At 36.8% G+C, this 23288-nt stretch overlaps 2 long non-coding RNA genes and 1 pseudogene across 3 annotated transcripts; 1 reads left to right on the top strand and 2 right to left on the bottom strand.

Moving 5' to 3' along the window:
- Positions 1-881: 881 nt before the first annotated feature.
- LOC126616900 (uncharacterized) lies at positions 882-2844 on the bottom strand. 2 transcript variants are annotated; one of them, XR_007621288.1, is made up of 4 exons: positions 2351-2844; positions 1985-2094; positions 1481-1608; positions 882-1109 (listed from the first exon to the last, which is right to left on the bottom strand). It is a non-coding gene; the product is annotated as an uncharacterized LOC126616900 (long non-coding RNA). The 2 variants fall into 2 exon arrangements; XR_007621287.1 differs by having other exon boundaries at positions 1481-2094.
- A 3823-nt stretch (positions 2845-6667) lies between these two features.
- On the top strand, positions 6668-12812 carry LOC126616923 (protein ACCELERATED CELL DEATH 6-like; annotated as a pseudogene).
- Positions 12813-19873: 7061 nt separating this feature from the next.
- On the bottom strand, positions 19874-22342 carry LOC126616899 (uncharacterized). The gene is made up of 5 exons (XR_007621286.1): positions 22018-22342; positions 21775-21934; positions 21601-21669; positions 20988-21046; positions 19874-20053 (listed from the first exon to the last, which is right to left on the bottom strand). It is a non-coding gene; the product is annotated as an uncharacterized LOC126616899 (long non-coding RNA).
- Between the last annotated feature and the right edge of the window lie 946 nt (positions 22343-23288).

The following is a 23288-nucleotide window of genomic DNA, read 5'->3' as shown; positions in this document are numbered from 1 at the left end:
CGTAAGGAATTCATGAGGGATCAACTCGGCTGAAGTGTGCGCCCAGTTCATATCATTTCGGACAGGAACGTTAGAAGCATAATATTTTCACAAGCTTACCAAACTTATTCAGAAGAGTTTCTTATGGCCATGAGGTTTGAGTCGTCTTTTAGTAAGAGATTGATGAAGATTGTAGTGCGAATGGTCAACGGATTGCATCACCTATCACTATCTTCATGCAGAAATGAATAGCCACCTCATATTATCTTGCTACAATTCATAGACATCATATCGTAATCTAGTAGTTCCTTCCCAACAATATATATATATATATATATATATATATATATATATATAAGTTCATTGCCTCAATATTTTTTAGGGTATCATCCACGAACTATCTAGACCTAGAGGGACGCGTTGTGTTCACTTGTCTTGTGGTTTAAGCACATTTAAAATTTACACTCTTCTCGAATGGTGTGTGTGCTCTCATGGGGTTTTTAGGTTGATCATTTGCGAGTCTTTTCTTCTTTCCACCAACATTGAACTTGTTTGACTAGAAATATGCAACTAACACTAGAAGAAAAAAGCTCATCTATCACGATGAATGACCGTGATAAATTGCAATCCACCACAAACACCATGCCCGTTAGTATTCTGAATGTAATAAAAAGTCTCAGTTCCTACCACAAGCTATGCCCGTTGTCAAAGGCAATATAACCACAGATTGTACCCGTGGTAGATTGGGATCTAACATCACGTGGTATGACCATTGTCGATTACTAATTGACCACAACTAATGCCTGTTATAAATTATTTTCCAAAATTTAAAAAAAAAAAAAACTATTTAACAAATATATATATATATATATATGTTTGTATTTATATATTTTAGTATAGAATAACAAACAAAATTGCATATTTACTACAATATAATAATTACATAAAAAATCACAAATTCAAATATTACAAGTAGTACATTACACTAAAGCTAACAACAAAACCAAGCCTCCAATAACAAGGACATTGTCAGTTGAAAACTTCACGTTTCTTCGAACACCTCCAACAAAATGACTTTGAGAGTGGAATACTGACCCTAATGCTTGAACCTCAGCAATTATTGTCTTTCTCTATATGCATAGACATAAGCATATGTATCAAAAGGATAAAAAGTCTTGCACACTTATAGATGGAAATATACATTTGATCTCAACTAGGAAAAGTGATAGATATACAAAACCAAATAACGTACATTCTAAACTTTTCCAGAACATCCATTGTCTATCAATTACATAGGTTTTTCTGTTCACAACACAAGAAACAGTCTATCTTATTCACAAACAGTCTTGTACTCCTTAATGCAGGAAATTTCAGACAAATATTATTTATTAAGGTCATTCAGCTCATAGGTCCAACAAAATAACGTTTCTGGGGTCGAGTACAATGAGAAATGTTCATTCGAATGATGTATGATTAAAAGTTGCACGTGAGGACGAGAAACTTACAGACTTAGCTTTCCAGCGACCATCAAATACAAAGTCCACAGGTTAATAACCCTGCATTCGAACATCATCAATGGGGCGAATTGCTTGGCTTTACTTATTGCATGGATCAGTGGATTAACACGACCTGGGTGCATGTACAATAAATTTAACTAGAAAATATTGTGTAAAACCAAAACATAGGAAGAAACCCCATGCCCATAAGATCAAATTATGAAATAGAAATATGTAGACATCAAAATCAATAAGTTGCCCAAATGTCACAACACAATTTCAACCAGAACTATCTCAAATCACGGTGACAAATATGTCTAATTCAGGTAAGGTCGGAGCTCTACGAACAACTAAAAATCTGAAATTCTCACTAAACCGAACGCAAGTATCAACGATAATTCTTAGTAGTCAAACAACAAATGTGATAAGAATCAATTTCACACAAACTGCATAAACATCTCAAAACGTCTCTTTCATGAAACACAATGATATTTATACAAAAGCCTTACCAAGTTATTAGGTGATTCTCGTTCAATTCATTAGGTACATTAACAACAATAATGTTGTTTGTAGTAGCATTGATATGAGGGCCTGAAAACTTCCCATTAACCATTATAACCTGCAATCAAAATTCCAATAAAAACAAGTAATGCAAGTCAAATTCTGATGTACTTAAATAATTGCTCAAACTCCAAACAGAAAAGAAAAAAAAGCTACATATTTAATAAATAAATCACAAAATACACACAACCAATGAATTACAAATGTATAAAATAGAATTCCCAATAGGTTTAGAGCCAAACAGAAAAGTAAAAAGGCGTTTGTTCTATCCTTAATCCCAAAACTAAAAGTTTTTATTTTGGAAAAGCACTTACACTGGATGACAGCCCACGAGGAGAGGATCGTTTTTACCTCTTGGGTTGAGGTCCAATTCCGGTAGGCTTGGCTGGAAAACCGATGGTCACCATTTATTGGATCAGAAATTGAGGTAATTCGGCTACAAATTTGTAGAAACTAACTTGGGGTTGGAAAGAGGACAGGAAGATCATCTTGGAAGTATAATTTGAGGGTCGTTGGTGACCTGTGGATGACGTTGCTGTTGCGTGAAAGAGATGAGGAAGAAAGAGGATACAGGAAGGATGAGAGATAAAAGAAACCTGAGCACGGGAGGGAGGCTGCCATTGGTCGAGGGAGAGACGGAGATGAGCAAGGAGAGACTGGAGGCGGTTAGGCTCTAATTAAGGTCTGGGCTTTTGAGTAAAAGAGACGGGAGATGGAGATACAAGAGGATTGAAGGTGAATAAGGAAACGATGGATATTTACGGTTTTCAATTTTCACGACTTTATCTCTCAATTGAGAAAAATTTAAAACCACTTAGCTAAGGCGCGTGCGGGGTAAGTAAATAATTTTAATATCCCCAAATATTATCAAGGCGCTAACAAAAATAAATTCAAAAAAAATTCAAAAACATCAACCACATGCCAGATACGTGGTGAACTTTAAAAATGCAGTGTGGTCATTTGAAGTAACCACAACGAGCATATCGCATGATGGTTTTGATATTTCATCACGGGGTTAAAAACTGTTATAGATTATTCACTTTTAACAACGGACCAGAATTTGACCGTGGTGAATTAATATTATCTACCACGAGCTACATTTAACCTTGGTAATTCAATAGTTTCGACCACGAGCTGTTGATGCCCGTGATGAAATTGATGTAGTAAATATGTTGTTATGTACTAAGCAAAAATGGAGAGGTGGTTTGAGCACTACAACAGCTCCCAAGAGATACTGCTTGTTAGGGAAGGTGACTTTTCGTTTTTTGCTTGCTTGGCTCGAGCTTTTGGGTCTACTATTAATATGGTAGCCACTTCACTTAAATCCTAAGGTACATTTTTCAAATGGGTTCTTTGTTGGCAAAACACTGGAGTAGTTGGTCACTTTTGGAAGAACTGATGAGGATAGGGTGCTTGGTACTGGATGAAGTTTTTACGACGACAATTTTTGTTTTGTTCGGTTTGGGTATGGCACTTTTTGCAACATGGTACGAGAGTTTCTACAGGCAACACTGGTTGACAAAGGACTTTTGCGAACTTGTATTCGAAGGATAGAATTTACGATATGGTAAATTGTGCACCCTTGGGAAATTACTACTTGCTTATCGAGATAACAAATGTGTGGTCGATATCGTGGGTGGCCGACTGTTGTATAGATAACTTATTCATTGGGTTCGTTAAGCAAGTGGGCAGGAAGACCCATCTACGGCAGTTGTTATGGATTTGCTATTGTTGGGGCTCGACCCAAATACACATTTTCTCGAAGTACGTGACGTTATGTATGCGTGGGCGAGACCTACTTTCATTTTCGGTTTAGGTTTTCAGTACAGGTATTTTAAATTACCTTATTATAGTTTGAACGTATTTTCGAGGTTACAAATGTTTGGGGGAGTCTTTTCCATTTTCAGTTTTAAGTTTAGCATGAGTTTTCGACCTATATGTTAGTACATATCTATTTTGACATTATCATATTTTACATACATATTTTTGACCATATGTTATTATATGTTTTCGATTTTATATCTTTATAAAGTATGCTTATACTTTTACACTGATGGGGGAAGAAGGTACGAGCCTGGAGGCACGAAAGATGGAATCATTGCAACCCGATCTCGACGAGGTGACATTTTTCCTTTTGTGCAACCGCTCTGACTTGATTTCTTTGTTACGTATATATATTTTTTTTTCTCCCATTTTCGAGTTTTTAGTGTACCAAGTTATTTTAAATTTTGAGACGAAATTTCATTTCACGGGGGTAGATTGTAACAACCTGTCCCGAAGCTTATGAAAGGAAATGGGTATTATCGTATTTTTCATTTGGGTTGTTTAAAATATTATTTTTGGTCTTAAATGGTGAGCCCAAGGGGCCCACCCTTGATTTGTGTCCCCAGTTCCCCTCTTCCCCGCTTGCCAAGTAGCACTTCTCTCCTTCCCATTTCTTCTCCCTTCTCTATCCCGGTTCTCTCTTCACTCTCTCCCTCGAAACTGTCTCTGCAACTCTCTCATTTTCTACGCTATCCCTCCCATTTCTAAAACACACACACACACACACACACACACACACACACACACACACCCGAGAATCCTCCCAAGCTAGACCTCGAACCCAGGACAGGTCCGTAGTGTACCACAGTGGCGGAGACCATTGTTATCTTCCTCTCTCGTCAAACTCCGGCCAGATTCTTTTATCTTCTACGTAGGTAAGCCCTTTGTACCTCTTGGTTAGTGTTGTCTGTGAGTTTAGGGATGTTTTGAGTCGTTTTTGGTGACTGTAGGATGTAGAAACGACTAAGACATGTTTCCCAGATTTTCGGTGACGAAATCGAGGCTTTTCGGCCAACCGCGGCCACGGCAGGCCACGAGATAGGTATAACTCGATTCCTTATTCTACGGGCTTCAAATTGGTATATTGAATTGCATGTTTTGGTTGAGTATCAAGCTCAATTGGAGATCAAGGAATCCCCAGCTGTTTTCCGGCCTTCTTCCCTGGCGAGACACGGGCTTTTAAGCCCAAACCAAGGAGACCAAGCCCTTTGGGTCATGACCAGCAATTGGCCTTTGGCCCGCTAAACCCTTAAGCCCAACCGTTTTTTATTTTATTTTATTTTGTAAGGGCAGGGCTTTCAAGCCCAGGCCCATGTGTGCAAACCCAAGGGAGCCAGCCCGTTTCCCTTTGACCCAAAACCCATTAACCCTTATAAACCAAGCCTTTAGGCCTAGGAGTCTAGGACCTTTCGGCCCAAACCCACCAGTCCAATTGATGGAATATTCCTTTAGAGAATATTCTTTGTGTTGACTCTTCGAAATTTACCCGAGACCCTTTTTAAGTTAATACGACGTCCTGAATCCGTTTTTGATGTCTGTTTTCCCAAATTCAATCGTTTTAATAGAGTTTTATTAATTGGACCTTTTATGTGCTTAGGGGCATCTATTGTGGTGTTTCCGTCTTCGCTAGTTTGCGTGGCTTTCCGACGGCGAAGTATATATGAGTGGACTCCTTCTAAAATGCATGTTTTAATAATAGAAATGCATACATGAAAAACATGATTTAATGATTACGTTTTATGAGATATTATGCTTACTAAAAATATTTTGAATTACCATATTTTATCGAACTCGCATTCTTTGTAGTATAGATGATGGATGACTTTATACTGCTTATGAACATGCTTTTGCACACTTCTTTATAGTATAGATGATGAATGACTTTATACTATAAAGATATTTTTGAGATATATATATATATACACGCTTATGTTGGAAAATATTATATTCAATGTTTTATGCGTATCTAGTAGTCACTGTTCTGCCTGCGGGTGATGATACTTATAATGGCTTCGGCCGGGCGTAGGTTGGTGGCTTCGGCCGAAAGATACTTCTATTGGCTTCGATCGGGCGTAGGTTGGTGGTTTTTGGCCGTATGACACTGATATATGATACCACTATTTAGCACACAATACAATATATGTTTTATAAAGGTTTTATGGCATGCTAGGATTTTCAGAAAACCTATTACATATTATACTATTGAATTTTCATAAACTTTAGGGGTTAGTATGTTGAATAACTGTTTTATTTTTATTATATATCAACTTCGTCCACTCATGTTTGTTTTGCGCCCTCTTAGGACTTAGAATCGAGGCGTACAATCCCGGCGCCAAGGCACTTTCGTATCGACATCTTCGAGTCCTCTCGATGTAGGACCCATTCATTTGTTCATTCAATTTTTATATTATTTCTTTTAGTGTTCTAGATTAGATGTGTGCTCTGAACACGTTCCTTAAATGCATATTCATTATATCTCAATTTATAAATCTTATTTCTTTCTTGTTCTCATGCTTTCTAAGATGACTTCGTCACATTCGAGTGTCAGCTAGCACGTGCCTACCCTGGTGTTTGGGAGAATATCAGGGTCGAGCGTGTCAATATCACTTTTGTATAGATCTATATGTGTTGGTGGGCGCTACTCCTATTAAAGAGATGATATAAATATTATATAAAAAAAATGTAATAAGTGTATCATTAGTCTGTTTGTTTTTTAGGTCAGTCAACCACGTTGTTATATATGATAGTTCCGCAACCTGCATTGGAAGGCGACAGTGGTCTTCCATATGGAGGACCCCCTCAAAATGTGCGAGACTCAAGACTCCAAAAATCGTACAGTAAACAAGAGTCATATTTTCTCCGTGGGAAAAGCACCTATGTAGCTAATCTGCAAATTAATGGCTGCTTCAAGTTTAAGACAAGGTGAAATAGCAATGGAGGATGTTGGCTGGAGTTCAAGACAAGATGATCAAATAACTGGCCAGGGTGCTCATGAGAACGCTGCAGGAGACACCGAGGCAGGCGACACGCGCATGGATCCTACTACACAGGTATGCAACGATGCCTAAATCAGGAGTAACTTTACAGTGTATTTGCCTCCGTAAAGAGTTTATATGGGCTATGCGCACAAAGTATTTTGCCGGAGCCACATGTGCAATACTTAAATGTAATATTCCTGATCAAATAGTATCGCTGGTCCTAAGTAGTGAAAACAAAGTAAGCATCCGTGGGAACACGGTGCTTCACCTTCCTGCAAATACAGGCCACGTGAAGCTTATCCAACTAATTACCGTAAAATTTCCGGGGCTTGTCCGCAAAAAAAATGATGATGGAGAACTTCCGCTTCATGTAGCTGCATCCGCTGGCCATCTATCCGCAGTTCATTGTTTGGTAGACACGGCTCAATGTGATACGTTTAATGAAAAGGACAGGAGAGGGAACACTGCGTTGCATGTCGCTGTGGAAAATAATCACCAAGATGTGGCTATGTTTTTGGTCGGCAAAGATGGATCCACGTCGCATTCTACAAATAACTCCAGTAAGACTCCCTTGTGCATGGCCGCTGAAACTGCCAATCTTGAACTCGTTAAAGCAATGGTAACCAACACGCCATTAATTCTGGTAATTTGTGGCAAGGATTGAACGGCAATTCAATTCTTCGTAATGCAATCATATGGAGGAAACAGGGTAAATATTAAGCATTTGCAGTTACCTTTTTTTCTTTTTGGTGTACTCGTGAGTACTTTTAGTTTTTGGTACATATAGCGAGTAATGAGTACTCTTTTTAAATTTTGGCATGGGGTACAAATATAGCAAAAGGTGGACTCAAGGAAAATAGTCCAGTGTTCGAGTTGGTCAAGCTCATGTTATGCTTTCTCATCAGTCCACTCTTTTTGCTGGCGGGGGTTGTATACAGGATGTATTTTAAGCGTATAGATTCTCAATGGTGGCTGCCCAGAGCCAGCAGAAAGAAGTATACAAGTATGGCTCTGTCTTTGCCATTTTCATGTCATCAGCATACAATATTGAAGTAGTCAATAATATTGCTTACTTTGTGGGAATGAGCAAAATTTTCCTACTCAATTGCACATACCATTGGAGCAAGAGCAACGTTTTATCCACGTGGCTCATCAATCATTTTCTTACGCTATTGGAGATGCTCTAACTCTTTGTAATATGGCATTATGACAATGTACCTTTCGTTTTATTTCTCTCGGAAAGGGATCCTCTCTGGATTCCTTCCTCCTAATCCACCAAATCAGTGGATCCGTGCTATTAAAATTTGATCAAACGGCTGAAGTTATTATAACTTTTAAAGTGGACCCCTGTTTGTAGCCGTTGGATCAAATTTTAATAGCATTGATCCACTGATTTGGTAGATTAGGAGGAAGGGATCCACAGAGGATCCCTTTCCATTTCTCTCTTCATAAATACTTATTCTTGACAGAGTTGCTTCTAAAATGCATATGCTACGTAGATCTCCTAGAGACGATATTGAGCAAAATGGATTCAGCTGACCTAATCAATTCAACGGACCAAGAGTGGATGATTCCTCTTACACTTGCGGCTTATATAAGTAACTTCGTGGCGGTACGCGTATTGTTACACAAATTTACTGGATTGGCATACAAAGGTGACGAAAATCAGTTCCTTCCCATACATGTGGCGTCCAAAAAAGGCCATTGCAGGGTTGTTGAAGAGTTTCTCAATCATTGCCCCGACTTGAGGGAGTCATGTGACGGTGAAGGCCGGAATATTCTTCATGTTGCGGCCGCGCATGGAAGAGTTAATGTTGTCGAATATATTGTTGGAAAGCGCAATCTTCAAGTGCTTAGCAAGCAAAGAGATCAAAGTGGAAATACCCCTCTACATATAGCCGTCCAAAACTGGCATCCTAAGATTGTCGAAATTCTTCCCCCCTTCCATGCGCATGAGAGAGCCAATTTAAATAGTTTGAACAATGCAGGTATGACGGCATTGGACCTTGCAGAGAAGACCGAGGTAGATAAAGAGATGTTGTTTCGGAGAGTACGTAATTTCTCAACGCATCTTTTCGATTAGTTTCCTTTACCTACACAGTGTGACACTACAACTACCTACAAGTATGTCGTACATTGGAGAGAATTCTACAACGTAATTAATTAACCAGAGGTATATGTCTCCCCTTCTTGCCCCTCTTATTGCATGTGAGAGAGATAAAGAGGGGAGGATATCCTGATTACATACGATTCTTCCCTGCAGAAGCTAACCCTTATGGCCTTTATTTTAATAATCGTTTCTCTTGTTTGTCATGAAAGATCTACGTATTGATAACAACTTGGTCAAGAACTGAAACTTTCGTTTATTTCTTGCAGAAACTGACACTTATGACCTTGACCTTGGCTAATTCTCCACGATCTGAAGAGCGAACGGCCACCAAAGCAAATCTAGTGATAGAGGATTCTGTTCTGAAGTCCTTGCACAATTCTGATAGCCTAATGTTTTCGAAAGAGAGTGTCAATACTCTCCTATTGGTGTCAACGCTGGTGGTTGGTATAACGTTTGTTCAAGGCTTCACAATACCAGGTGGATACAGTAGCTCTGGAAATGATGTGGGCACCCCAATTTTTCTTACGCATATCCTATTCAAAATTTTCTTGATATGCAATACCGTGGCGATGTGCGGCTCCATTACTGCTTCGATTGCCCTTATGTGGGCACAAACGCATGACCCTAGTATAATCTATGCTGCCATGAGATTTACCTTACCGGCGCTAGGTGTAACGCTTACCATGCTGTCCTCGTCATTCCTGGTTGGTGTTGCGCTGACAGTGTAGTACAAAAAAGACTTTGCGCGACGTAGGACCGTCGTCGCGCAAAGTAATACAGGATTAACGACTGCTGCCATCTTCAACACTTACCACAAATTTTGATTGATCCATCTATAAGACCAATCATCGTAGGAATTATATCCGCTTACAAACATCAATAGATTAATGTTCAAGAATAAGAAGGCGCGTGCTGGGCCAGGTACGTAGGAACCTTTAACATCCATGACAGGAGCAAGGCGCACTACTATGAAGACCATGAAGAAAAATCCCATGGCATAAAAAAAGATGCGAAGCCATAAAACGTGACTAGTACAAAAACATGTTTGCGCGACGGAACTTGGCGCGACGTAGGCTACGTCGCGCAAAGCTGTTTTGCGCGACGCAAAGTTTCGAGAGATTATGTAACGGGACAAAACTTTTCGACGGTTATAAACCAAAAAAATCACAATTTAACAGTAGTTTAAACTCTGATTTTGATGATTTTTTACAGTTACACCCCTTGATCCTACATGAATACAACGAATTGATTTGATCGTCAATTTAAAATATTTTACACAAGTGGATATCACAAAATCTTATGTTATACTTGATGAAAGTATAAATAAAATCCAAGTGTTAGGGAATCTAATGTTTTAATGAGATACACATTCTACGAAACTAGTTTTAACGATCCAACCGTCAAAGTTGTTTGTATATGCATCGAGATCGCATACGCAAAAAATCGCAAAAAACAAACCTCCAGAGATCATGTAACGGGACAAAAAATTTCGACGGTTATAAACCAAAAAAATCACAATTTAACGGTTATTTTAACTCCGATTTTGATGATTTTTTACAGCTACACTCCTGGATCCTATATGAATACAAGGAACTAATTCGATTGTCAATTTAAAATATTTACACAAGTGGACACCACAAAATCTTATGTTATACTTGATGACAGTATAAATAAAATCGAAGTGCTAGGGAATCTAACGTTTTAATGAGATACACATTGTACGAAACTAGTTTCAACGATCCAACCGTCAAACTTGTTTGTATATACTTCGAGATCGCATATACAAAAAATCGAAAAAAAAAACCTTCAAAGATCAAGTAACGGGACAAAACTTTTCGACGGTTATAAACGACAAAATCACGATTTAACGGTTATTTTAACTCCGATTTTGATGATTTTTTACAGCTACACTCCTGGATCCTACATGAATATAAGGAACTGATTCGATCGTCAATTTAAAATATTTACACAAGTGGATACCACAAAGAAAAAGGCAATGCAAGAACCCCAAAAGAAAAGCAAAAAGAAAAAAAAAAAAAAATCTTTGCGCGACGTAGGTATACCTGCGTCGCGCAAATATGTTTTGCGCGACGTAGGATGCGTCGCGCAAAGTTTTTTTTTTTTTTTTTTAAACCTTTTTGCTCCTCCCTCTCCCTCTCCCCTATACATGTTGTTGTTGGTTGTGCCATACGACGTCGTCTCCTACATATATATATATATATATATATATATATATATGATTGTTTTTACCATTTTTATTTTTTGGGTTTGTGAGAAAATCAAACAAAAAGCCTGGTGCTTTTTGTGTATGGGGTCAGGTCTACAAGGTCTCCATCGGAGCTGTATGGGAACTTTCATAGTCATCCAACCGTCTCGTGATCCAAGTCCTTGATGATTCAACCGACCTTACAATCAAGGTATAAAGAATCTCATCCTTTCAATGGGTCATTTTCCTTTTAGTCCATTAGCAGAGCTCCAAGGATCTCAATGTGTGCGATTTCAGACCCAATTTCTGACATGGGGTTGTTCCAATGTGCAATGTCCGAGTGGGTTTTCAACAAAATTGACAAATAAATTAATAAAAATTCATCTGAAATTGTTGCATCAAATGGTGGAGCTGGAATGCCAGAGGTGGGCAAGCGAGGGCATAAACATAAGGTATCATATCTATTTCAATCTTGTTTCCCCCCGTATATTTATGATCGAGATAAAAAATTTCTTCGTTTCGTTTTGACAATTTCGATTACAATTTAGGGTTGATTAGCATTTTTTTGGGTGAATTATGGGTTATGTGGGATCATTTAGGTTTGTGCATGTTGTTTAATTACTTCTTAATTTGTTTCAAGTTTTGAATTTGCATCGATTTTATCTGAGCAACAATCTATCCCTAAATTAGATCAAGTTAACTAAGCAGTTTGCAGTTTCTTAGCTTTTGTTTCCCTAAACCAATCAAAATCCTTCATACTCCTAGTCATTCATTCTACTCATTCAATTGTTCAAAACCAAAACTCAACTTGTTAAAAATAAGCATTAACAAAGACACAACATTAAGTTGCTTGAATGCAAAACTCAAAAGTGCAAATTCTAGAAAATAATTAAACAAAAACATAAATACACAAAAATAAAAAAATCCGAACATAAATGTAATCAATAAATAGTTAATTAATTAATCAAATAAATACAATACCTGAAAGTGAAGATGGTGAAGGTTGAGAGAGCTAGAGAGTCTGAAAGAGAGGTTAAATGTGAAGAAAAAGGCCCCTGTGTGTGGACTTTGCGCGACGCCATCTACGTCACGCAAAATAGCTTTGCGGGACGCAGGTACAACTATGTCGCGCAAAGTTGTTTTGCGCGACGTAGGTGCACTTGCGTCGCGCAAAGTTGGGAAAAAAACGGTAAAGCATTTTCGGTTTGGCGCCAAAATCTTGCGCGACGTAGCCTACGTCGCGCAAAGTGGCTTTGCGCGACGAAACTTTGCGTCGCGCAAAACAGCTTTGCGCGACGTAGCCTACGTCGCGCCAAGTTCCGTCGCGCAAAGCCACTTTGCGCGACGTAGGGTGTTTAGCGTCGCGCAAAAATACTTTGCGCGACGAAATTTTCTTCGTCGCGCAAGTTTCCGTCGCGCAAACATGTTTTTGTACTAGTCACGTTTTATGGCTTCGCATCTTTTTTTATGCCATGGGATTTTTCTTCATGGTCTTCATAGTAGTGCGCCTTGCTCCTGTCATGGATGTTAAAGGTTCCTACGTACCTGGCCCAGCACGCGCCTTCTTATTCTTGAACATTAATCTATTGATGTTTGTAAGCGGATATAATTCCTACGATGATTGGTCTTATAGATGGATCAATCAAAATTTGTGGTAAGTGTTGAAGATGGCAGCAGTCGTTAATCCTGTATTACTGCCAACCTTATCTTTTCTTGTAATAACTACATTTCTCTAGATAACAGGGATCTCTACTTCCAACTTCCACTACATTTCATTAATTGCTGGGAATTTCTATCATGCAGCACGACATTAGATTAATATTGAGCAAAGTCTCAAATTTGGATTAATGTAATTTTAAGATCATGAATAGAACTTCAATAAGTGGGTTTTTTTAGCCAAAATGGTCCCTGAGATTTTTATAACATATCACTTTGGTTCCTGAAATTGAAAATCAATAGAATGGTCCCTGATATTGTCCACCATCCATTATTTTGGTTCTTCCGTTAAAAACTCATTTAAGTGTCCCAGAGCTCTTGGCCGGAAGTTTGGGCAATTTTCAAAGCTTCGTAACTCAATCGTTTCTTAACCAAACTCGACCCATAATATATCAAAATGAAGATAGGAAAATGTAGAATAAGATTATACCAATTTGGAAGCTCAATGGTTGCAGTAGATGGCCGGAAAATAGCCTGAAAAGTGATTGGTTGGCAGGAAAACTCGCCGGAAACTAGATAAACTTTAAACGTTCATAACTTCTTCAATACTCAACAAAATTAAGTCATACAAAAACGAAAATCATACTTCTAAATGAGACAAAGAGAATGGCACCTTTCTTGATGGCTAATTCAAGTTGGTTTGGCCGGAAAACGGCTCGAAATTGGCTAACTCGAGACCAAGAGAGCCACTTTCGAGCCGTTGTCCAGCCATACCACGGCAATTTAGCCATCAAGAAAGATACCATTTTCTTCATCTTGTCGAGAAGTATGATTTTTGTTTTTGAATCACTTGATTTCGTTGAGTATTGAAGAAGTTATGAACGTTTAAAGTTTACCCAGTTTCCGGTGAGTTTTCCAGTTTTCCTATGGACAAATCACCTTTCAGGCTATTTTCTGATCCTCTCTGGCAACCATTGGGCTTCCAAATAGGTATAATCTTCTTCTACACTTTCCTATCTTTATTTTGATATATTATGGGTCGAATTTGGTTAAGAAACAATTGAGTTACGAAGCTTTGAATATTGCCAAAACTTTCGGGCAAGAGCTACGGGACACTTAATGAAGTTTTTAACTAAATGACCAAAATAATGAATGGTGGACAATCTTAGGGACCATTTCTATTGATTTTCAATCTCAGGGACCAAAGTGATGTGTTATGCAAATCTCAGGGACCATTTTGGCTTAAAAGCCCAATAAGTTTGCTTAGATAGTAAACTCCAAATCCTAATGAACCCTGTAACAATTTCGAGAAAATTTATTAGGCTTATTTATTGATTGCCCCTAAAACTGTTCTTTGGTCTCACCTTATCCTTTGAAACAGGATTTGTCTTGCTTTAACCCTTGAAAGTGCCAAAATCGAGCCATTTCACCCATTTACTTCCACGTTGGCAGCGATTTGGCAATTTAAAGGTTTAGGGCAGTTTGGATATTTCATATTTCATCAACCACAATACCTCATTCCTACTAGCATGGTATTAAATGCCCGAAATGCTCTTCCATTTAACGTCTGTGAGATAGAATTGACGAAATTAGGGTGAAATAGCTCGATTTAGGCAGTTTTGGAGGTGAGACTAAAAGACGGTTTTAAGGGCAAATCTATAAATAAACCTATTTATTATGTGATCTATAAATAAACCTATTTATTATTGATCTTTGATGAACTATTAGATGAAGTTATTTATACTTAATATTGTTGAAACCAGAGATCTCAAACTGCTTTCCTTAATATATACGAAAAGCTGACTTGACCTACCTTGATCGTAAAATAGAAACGAAATACGAAAAAAATTGGATCCATACATGCACCAAATGATTCTCAATTCATGTCAAAACTTGAAATACATTTTAGGGTTTTAGGGCTAACTTTTTAAATAAATTTGACCGCAAAGTCCGTCCCACTCCAGCATTGGTATCATGGGAAGAGACTTTGAGGAGAATTTATTGATAAACAAGAAAAATACAATATGTTAAGGGGGACATGAGGCCAAATCCAGACCATTAAAGAATTCATAACTACAATTCAAAACCGCTTTTAGCAAAACCTATTACAAGGAAGCTTTAAAAGGTTGTGAGAATAAGCAGTTGCAGCACAAGGAGGGCATGAATCCCACCAATGGACACCGGGGTGATCCCACGCTAAAGATACAACATGAATAATAACGGGTAGTTCGGCATCCAAAGAAGAGGCCAAGCCAATTGAACCCGCAAAACAACCAAGGGAATTACCCGTAAAATCCCGAAAGATACCACCAAATGTAGCCACACCAGGGGAACCTCTTGAAGCACCATCAGTATTTACTTTGATCCAAGACTAAGAAGGCGGGCGCCATAACACCTCAATAATTTTTGGAGCCTGAGCAGGACGTCCACGAACACCAATAGAATGAAGAATGCAAAGCTCTTCAACATGATTCTTCATACAGCCGGAATTGAGAGAATCAATTTCAAGGAGTTGGCCTTTAATAGACCTTACAACATAATTGATAGAAACAACCTCCTCATGAAAACGAACAGTGTTGAGAGCATGCCAAATAGAATAAAAACCAACTCCAATCATACCCCACCAAAGCAGTTGCACTTGGGTACCAAAACCTTGTTGTAAAGGATAATGGAAAAAGCTAAAAATATCTTGAAATAAATATTGAACTCTGAATAATTCCAAAACAGTAGATCAAATTTGAAGTGCGAAAGAGCACTCAAAGAAAATATGTGAAGCAGTTTCCATACCTTCACAACAAAGAGAGCACATGGATGCTATAGCAAAACCTCAAACTTAAATGGTGTAAGATGTATTCTACATTAAAGAGGAACATTGTGTAAGTTTTTTTACAAAGAACGGTAACACTATATGTTAGTGTTTTTTTTTTGGGTACAAAGTAGAAACAAAATTATCTCATTGTTCTTGGACCAATTGGTTTCATGGCTTCATGTATTCTAGCCATGATTTATGAAGAAATAATTTAGTCGGAAACAAGCCCATCAATCATTTCCAGCCCATCGACGAAACCAGTTGCAGAGCTCTGCTCTTTGTGCTCTCTGCTCTACCCCTTCCTCTCGTTGCAAGCTCTCTCAATAAGCTTTCATTCTCAGGCTAAATAGAAATTTGGAAACATCCCTTGTTGTTCAGTTTCAGTATACCAATGTATATATATTTCAGTTATGAACAGTGGATTTTTCTTTTCGGCGGTCAGAGGCGTCATGTTAGGGTTTAGGGTTTAGGGTTTACAGGTTAGTGGTGGACTGGCTTCCTCCACACACAAAATAGCAAATAGTTCATGACACTGAAATGTAGGAGAACTTTTTTAGTGTGACAGTCGCATCTCAATGTTGTTACTAATCCATGTATTATTATATAAATGAACAATGTGATTGGTAATATTATGTGACGGTGTTATAGTCACGCCGGAAAACTTCCCCAATCTAAAAAATTGTATCACAAGCACTCTCTGTGTTGGAACCCCAGGAATGAAATGAAGATGAAGCTCATTATTGTGATTTTTGGGGCTTCTATCTTCTGTTAAATCTGTCCTTGTCATTTCTGTGTATATCCTTGCAAGAAATTGGTACCCATCCATTATCCATCAGCTTTTGCTATCTGATGGACTTCTTGTTTTTCTTCTTGTCTTTCACGTGTGTGTGTGTCCCATATTCTACCACTAGCCTTCGGCTCCTTAAATCTCTCTATCTCGCTCCTCATGTAAAGGTATATGAAAATTTATACGATAAAGTTTAATATTGGGAGATCATTTCCAAACAATCTTTTTATTGGAAACTAACCAAAACACCCTCAAAACTTTACTTTTAATCATCAGGACAGATTTTTTCAAAAATGCCGATCCTACCCTTCACACATATGTACAAGATTGGGTCAGTTTTATGCAAAGTTCATGTGGATACATCCAACAGAAGAAAAAGGAGATTGACATTTTCAGAAAGCATTTGCATGCAAAAGGATATGTGGCAAACATTGCAACAACCAAGACAATATAGATTCGCAGGATTAACTAGAGCACAAGTAGGTACAAAAGCTTTAGTATACATATATGATGATAGATGGAATAATCACCAACAAGCAACAATAGCAACAGCTGAAGTAGACTTAAGTTCAAACTTAGCAGTCATAGGTTGTATTCCAAATTATGTTATGACGATTAATGAATTTAGTAAATATATTAAAGTGAGCATAAGAACCAAAAATTATAATATGAAGGGAGAGTATAAAAATTTGTGTATTAGCTTAATGTATATACGTAAAGTGTCTGATAGACATAATCACAAGTTTAATTTAGAGTTTCAAAATTTAGTTCAAACATTTGGCAGTAAGCATGTAAATATGATAGAAACAAAATCCGTAGATAATAGCTTTTTAGAAGGAACTCAGTGGACATTGCCTAATTTACAAGTAGCACAAAATAGACAACCAGATAAAGTACAAATATATGAAATTAGTACAAGTCAAGCAACAATTAGGTTTAGTAATTATAAGCAACTAGAAAAAATAGAAGAAGATGAGAGTGAAATTGAAAATGAAAGTATACATATGGCTTTTGATAATTTAGATATTAATTTAGTTGAACAAAATTTTGATCATATTGTAGATAAACTTATAGAAGATATTGATCATTTAGATGAAGAACAATATTTGGAAAAATATAAGACGTGTGATTTAGGACTACATAAAATTTCAGATGAAGAAATGAAAATTTTAATCTTAGAAATAGGAGTAGAACACATTTTAGGATCAAAAGAATATAATAATTTATTAGAATTGAAAGCAGAATGTAATCCAGCAGAAGAAAGTAGTACATCAGGAGTAGAAAATCCAGGACACGCAAGCAGAACCGATCAACAATTTTTAAGACCAACAAATGAACAATATAATGAAAAAGCAAAAGTAGACTATATGAAAGAAAGTATGATAAAACCAAGAAAAAATAGGATTCCATATTTGAGATGGTTAGAACAAATTAATATAGTTGGTAATATATTAAATTTAGATAATGTAGATCCACAAGATTGGGAAAGAACGATTGAGAGATGGGAAAAAGGCTGCGTACATGCAGCATTAATGTTAGATTTTAGTAATTCACAAAACATGTTAGATTACTTTGAACATACTTTTGATGGTTTAGTTTTTGATTATTTCCAGTCATGGAAAGTTCAAAATCCAGAACAACATCAGGCAACTAAAACACATTTTAATATTGATGGTTTTGTTACTTTGATTAAAAAAGAGTTTTTAGATCATAATATGTTAGATGGCAGAAGTGAACAAGAACAAATAGGAGCAATTAGAAATTTAGAACAATTACAAATTTGCGATTTACAGTATATAGTTGAGTATACCACAGATTTCTTTAAATATTTAGGAAGAACTGGTAGAATTAGTGATATTAATTTATTAGATACTTATATGACAAAAATAAAAGGATCAATAGGTGAAAAGATTTGGAATGAATGGCAAAAGCATTCGAAGAAAAATGATATTGCTATAGGACCTAGAATTCAACATGTATATGATATACTTAGACAAGAGTGTAGTCAAATAAAGGCTAAGAGACAAATTAGGAAGCAATTTTACATGAATTGTAAAAATATAGATTTACCACAACAGTATGGTTGCCATAAGAAAAATAAGCATAAGAAAATATACAAAAAGAAATATAAGTCATATAAACCCTACAAACAACATAAGAATTTCAGTATAAGACCTTCAAGAACATATAAGAAAAGAAACTATATTCCAAAACAATTTATAAAAAGAAGTGGCAGACTTTGGATTAGGAAATATAAAGTACCAAAAGATAAGAGTAGTTGTAAATGTTATTCATGTGGAGAAGCTGGACATATTAGACCTAAATGTCCAAAATTAGGTAAACAGTCGAAAGAAAAAGTACATTTGATGGAGTTGTTTAAGTTAGAAGAAGATGAAGATATTCAATCAATATATAGTTTAGATAATTTAAGTGATAATGAGAGTATTTATAGTATAGACAGTATTAACATGATAGATTCAGACTCGGAATATTCAAGTAGCACAAATAGTGATCTAGAAGAATATATGTGTGCATTCATAGAAGAACAGCATGAAGAAGAATATAAATACATTAATTTAGGTTGGCCAGAAAATGTCATAAGTGTAATAAATTAGTTGCAAATAAATACTACAATACATACTCAATATTATGTGAAAAATATTATAGTAATAGGTTATTAGAAGTTAATTCAGCAAAATCTGAAATATTATGAAATATTGTTCATAGTATAGAAAAACCAAAAAATAGTTCTTTAATCACTATAAATTGTGAAATAGAATTAGCAAAAGAACATAAGATACAAATCATATCTATGATAGACACAGAGAGTACAAAGAGTGTCATAAGAGAAGAGTTAGTACCAGAAAAATATAGACAAAAATTAGCAAAACCAGTAAGAATAACACAATTTGATGAGAGACCAGTTTACTTAACACATTGTATAAATAATGAGTTTATTAAAGTAGAAAAACAACAATTTAATTTACCATTAACATTTGTTTCACCAGTAGGATCATATCCATTTATTTTAGGATTAAACTTTTTGAAAAGTTTGCAAGGTTTTTTTATTTATGAACCCTAACATAACATTTTTCAAAAGAGGCATTACAATAACTAATCAAAGTAATATTGTAGAAGCATACAAAAACATAAGTATAGAAGAGACTACTGGCCAAGATAGTTATCATTTAGAAAACTCAAAAGAAAATGATGAGCATAATAACGTAGAAGAGTTTGATGAAGACATTTTTGAACATGAACACCCGATTTTAGAAGAAGGAACCTGTATAGAAATATTACAGTTAGATAGACCAAAGAGTTAGAAGAATTGTTACAATTAGCAGAACAAACTAGGATTATAGGAGAAGACCCATAGTTACATTGGAGCAAAAATAAAATACTAGCAAAATTAGATATAATTAACCCAGATTTAACCATTAAGACGGCTGATATACCTTGTGACACACCCCGTCCCGAAGGAGGGCATGCTGGCCGTCACGTGAGAGTGACGTAGCCATTTACACAGTACGGAAGCTTTAAGATACAATTTATAAGTTGATACACCCGAAGGTGAGTCCTAATTTTGTCCAGTCTGTCAGAACACCGTCAAATTCCTCGTAGTCACCACACCTTTGTGATTCCTGAACCTGGAGGGGCGCAAAACCAAAATTGAGTGGGTCAGTAAAACAATTCTTTTCCAAATCCAAACATTTCTCAAAACGTTGTAACCCCTCTCCGTAAAACCTGTATACTTTCCCAGAAATATAAAATATAAATATACATATATATATTCTCAATACTTCAATTCATTAACTCAACATTTTCATCATAATTATGCCATGCCACATCATCTCAACATTTCTCATATTAATTATGCCATGCCACATCATCTCAACAGTAATAAGGTATGAATGCATCAACATAAATCATATCAGGTGCAATAAAGAAATCAACCGGAGGCCCTCTATTAGCCCGGTTGAACCTAGAGCTCAAAATCTATCACTCTCACACTCTGCCGGAGTCACTCCGCGTGACCTGTTCGGCCTTCTGCACACAAGTTACGCTCTAGTGCTTTCTCATCAATCATCTGTGCACATAATCTAAGGTCACCCACCAGTCGGAATCTCACTAACACTCTCGCGACTGGCCTGTCGTACCCACTCCGCGTGGACTGTACGACTAGCATCTACTTGGATCCAAGACGAGCGTGCGATGCGGTGAATACTATAAGCACTAAACTATGGTGCAGGATTTGAGCTCAATATACATCAACATCATCATAACAGAAATAAATACTCACCTGTGCGTCCACCGCACCATTTCATACATATGCATCATAAATCAATTCTTACCTGTGCGTCCACCGCACCAATTCATACATATGCATCATATATCAATTCATGCATGGCATTTCAACTCACATTTCTATATACTTTTCATATCAATTCTATGCATGGTATTTCACTTCCCGTTTTTCCACATAACTCATATGCATTTCATTTTAAACATATTTTCATTTCAATTCAATTTCTGGGAAACGTCAAGTATATATATATACGGAAAACAAAACTGCCCACTCACCTGGAGTTCGTCCAACAACTCCCTAGCACCACACATCAAGGCGTCATGACGATCGCCGCCTAGAATAGTAATCAAATCCAGCCTCAGAATTCATATCGATAGAATATATAACTTATATAAAATACGTCACTACGTAGTTCGATCCGGAAGATCTGCCACTCAGATTTTAAATCCATAACTTCCAGAGGTCCACAATATATCTCTAGGATAACCTCCTAAAATTTCATTACCATCCAACGGTCGGATCGTCAATTCACATTTTTACCTAAATGTGAAAACTATAAAACGTTATTCGAACACCTAACCAACAATCCTTAATAACTTTCTCATACGGTGTTCAATTTGGGTATATGAATATACCACAGTGATCTACTCGACGTCACGGACGTCAACATATTTTTAAAATAATTTTTTTACTGTAGCACGCGCTCCCACGCGCCAAGACAAGCACGGCCCACGCGCATCATCTTCTTCCTTGGGTCGCCGGACTGGTTTTTCCGGCGGCCGTTTTCTGGGCAGTTTTTCAAATTGCCATAACTTTGTCATTTCTCAACGAAATCAAGTGATTCAAAAACGAAAGTTGTAGCCCTTGAAGAGAAAAGGAGAATGGTACCTTTCACAACACCTAGTTCGCCGTGGTTTGGCCGGAAAATTCTTCGAAAGCCTCGGAGGTCGCCGGAAACTGGGTATTTTTCAAATGAGTATAAATTCTTCAATACTCAACGAAATTGAGTGAAACAAAAAGGAAAGTTGTAGTACTTGACGAGACAAAGAGATTGATACTTACCTCAACTCCTAACTCGCCGGGGATTCGCCGGAAAGAGCCTCGAAAGCTCCGGCCAAACTTTGAACTTGTCGATCTCCGTGTTCTTACGTCCAAAAACTTCCAACGAAGCACTCCGAGCTTCCTTGGGACTTCCTTAAGCTCACTGTGAGCTTGGTTTCACCTAAAACAAAGCCAATTCGAAGATCATGAACAGTGCTCTTCACGGGAACTTGGAAACTAGGGGTTTTCCGAAGCAAAACTTACCTGAAATGGATACCATCGTGATCGTGGAGGTTCCAGGAGTTTGATGGTGGTCTTAACTCCGTCGTTGGTAGAAGTTTAGGGTGGTTTTGTGGTTGGTTTGGTTCGAACGGAGAAGAAGAGTGACAGAGAGAGTGAGAGAGTCGTGAGGGAAGAGAGAGAGAGTACATACGGGAAATGGGGAGGGAATCAGGGTAGGAGGCCCTACTTAAATCCCAAACACAACTTTAAACATACTAATGTAAATCCAATTGTTAAATTTTCGCCCCTTAGTCCCGCTTAAGGGCATTTTGGTCTTTTCACGTCCTCGGAATTAAAATTCCGGGACGGGCTGTGACACCTTGTAGTTTAATAGATAAACAAGAGTTTGAGCAGCAAATAAAAGAGTTGTTAAATTTAAAAGTAATTAGACCATCTAAGTCCAGACATAGATCAACAGCATTTATTGTAAGAAAACATTCAGAATTAAAAAGAGGTAAGGCTAGAATAGTTTATAATTATAAGAGATTAAATGATAATACATACGAAGATAGTTATAAATTACCAAATAAGGATGAGCTTATAAACAAAATTCAAGAGAGTAAATATTTTAGCAAATTTGATTGTAAATCAGGTTTTTGGCAAATAAGATTAGCAGAAGAATCAATTGAGTGGACAGCCTTAACTTGTCCAGAAGGACATTTTGAGTGGCTCGTTATGCCATTTGGACTTAAAAATGCTCCATCGATCTTTCAAAGAAAGATGGACCAAATTTTCAAGAAATATGATAATTTTTGTAGTGTTTATGTAGATGATATTTTAGTACATAGTAAAAATAAAAATGAACACAGGAAATTATTTAGAGATAGTATTACAAGAATTTATCAATAATGGAATTGTAATTAGCAAAAATAAAATAGCATTAGAAAAGCAAGATATAGAATTTTTAGGAATGTATATCAAGTCAGGTACAATCCAATTACAAGATCATATAGCTAAAAAGGTGTTAGAATTTCCAGATAAATTAGAAGATAAGAAACAGTTACAAGCATTTTTAGGATTGCTAAATTATGCAAGAAATTTTATCCCTGATTTAGGAAGAAAAATAGCAGTATTACATAGTAAAACTAGCAAAACTGGACAAAAATATTTTAATAGTGAAGATATTAAATTAGTTCAAAAAATAAAAGAAGAAATTACTAAACTTAAGCCATTAACATTACCATTAGATGATAGTTACAAGATAGTCGAAACAGATGCTTCATCATTAGGATGGGCAGGTATACTATACCAGA

The sequence above is a fragment of the Malus sylvestris genome, chromosome 3 (assembly GCF_916048215.2).
Source record: "Malus sylvestris chromosome 3, drMalSylv7.2, whole genome shotgun sequence".
NCBI lineage: Eukaryota > Viridiplantae > Streptophyta > Magnoliopsida > Rosales > Rosaceae > Malus > Malus sylvestris.
This window is presented reverse-complemented; position numbering and strand designations above follow the sequence as displayed.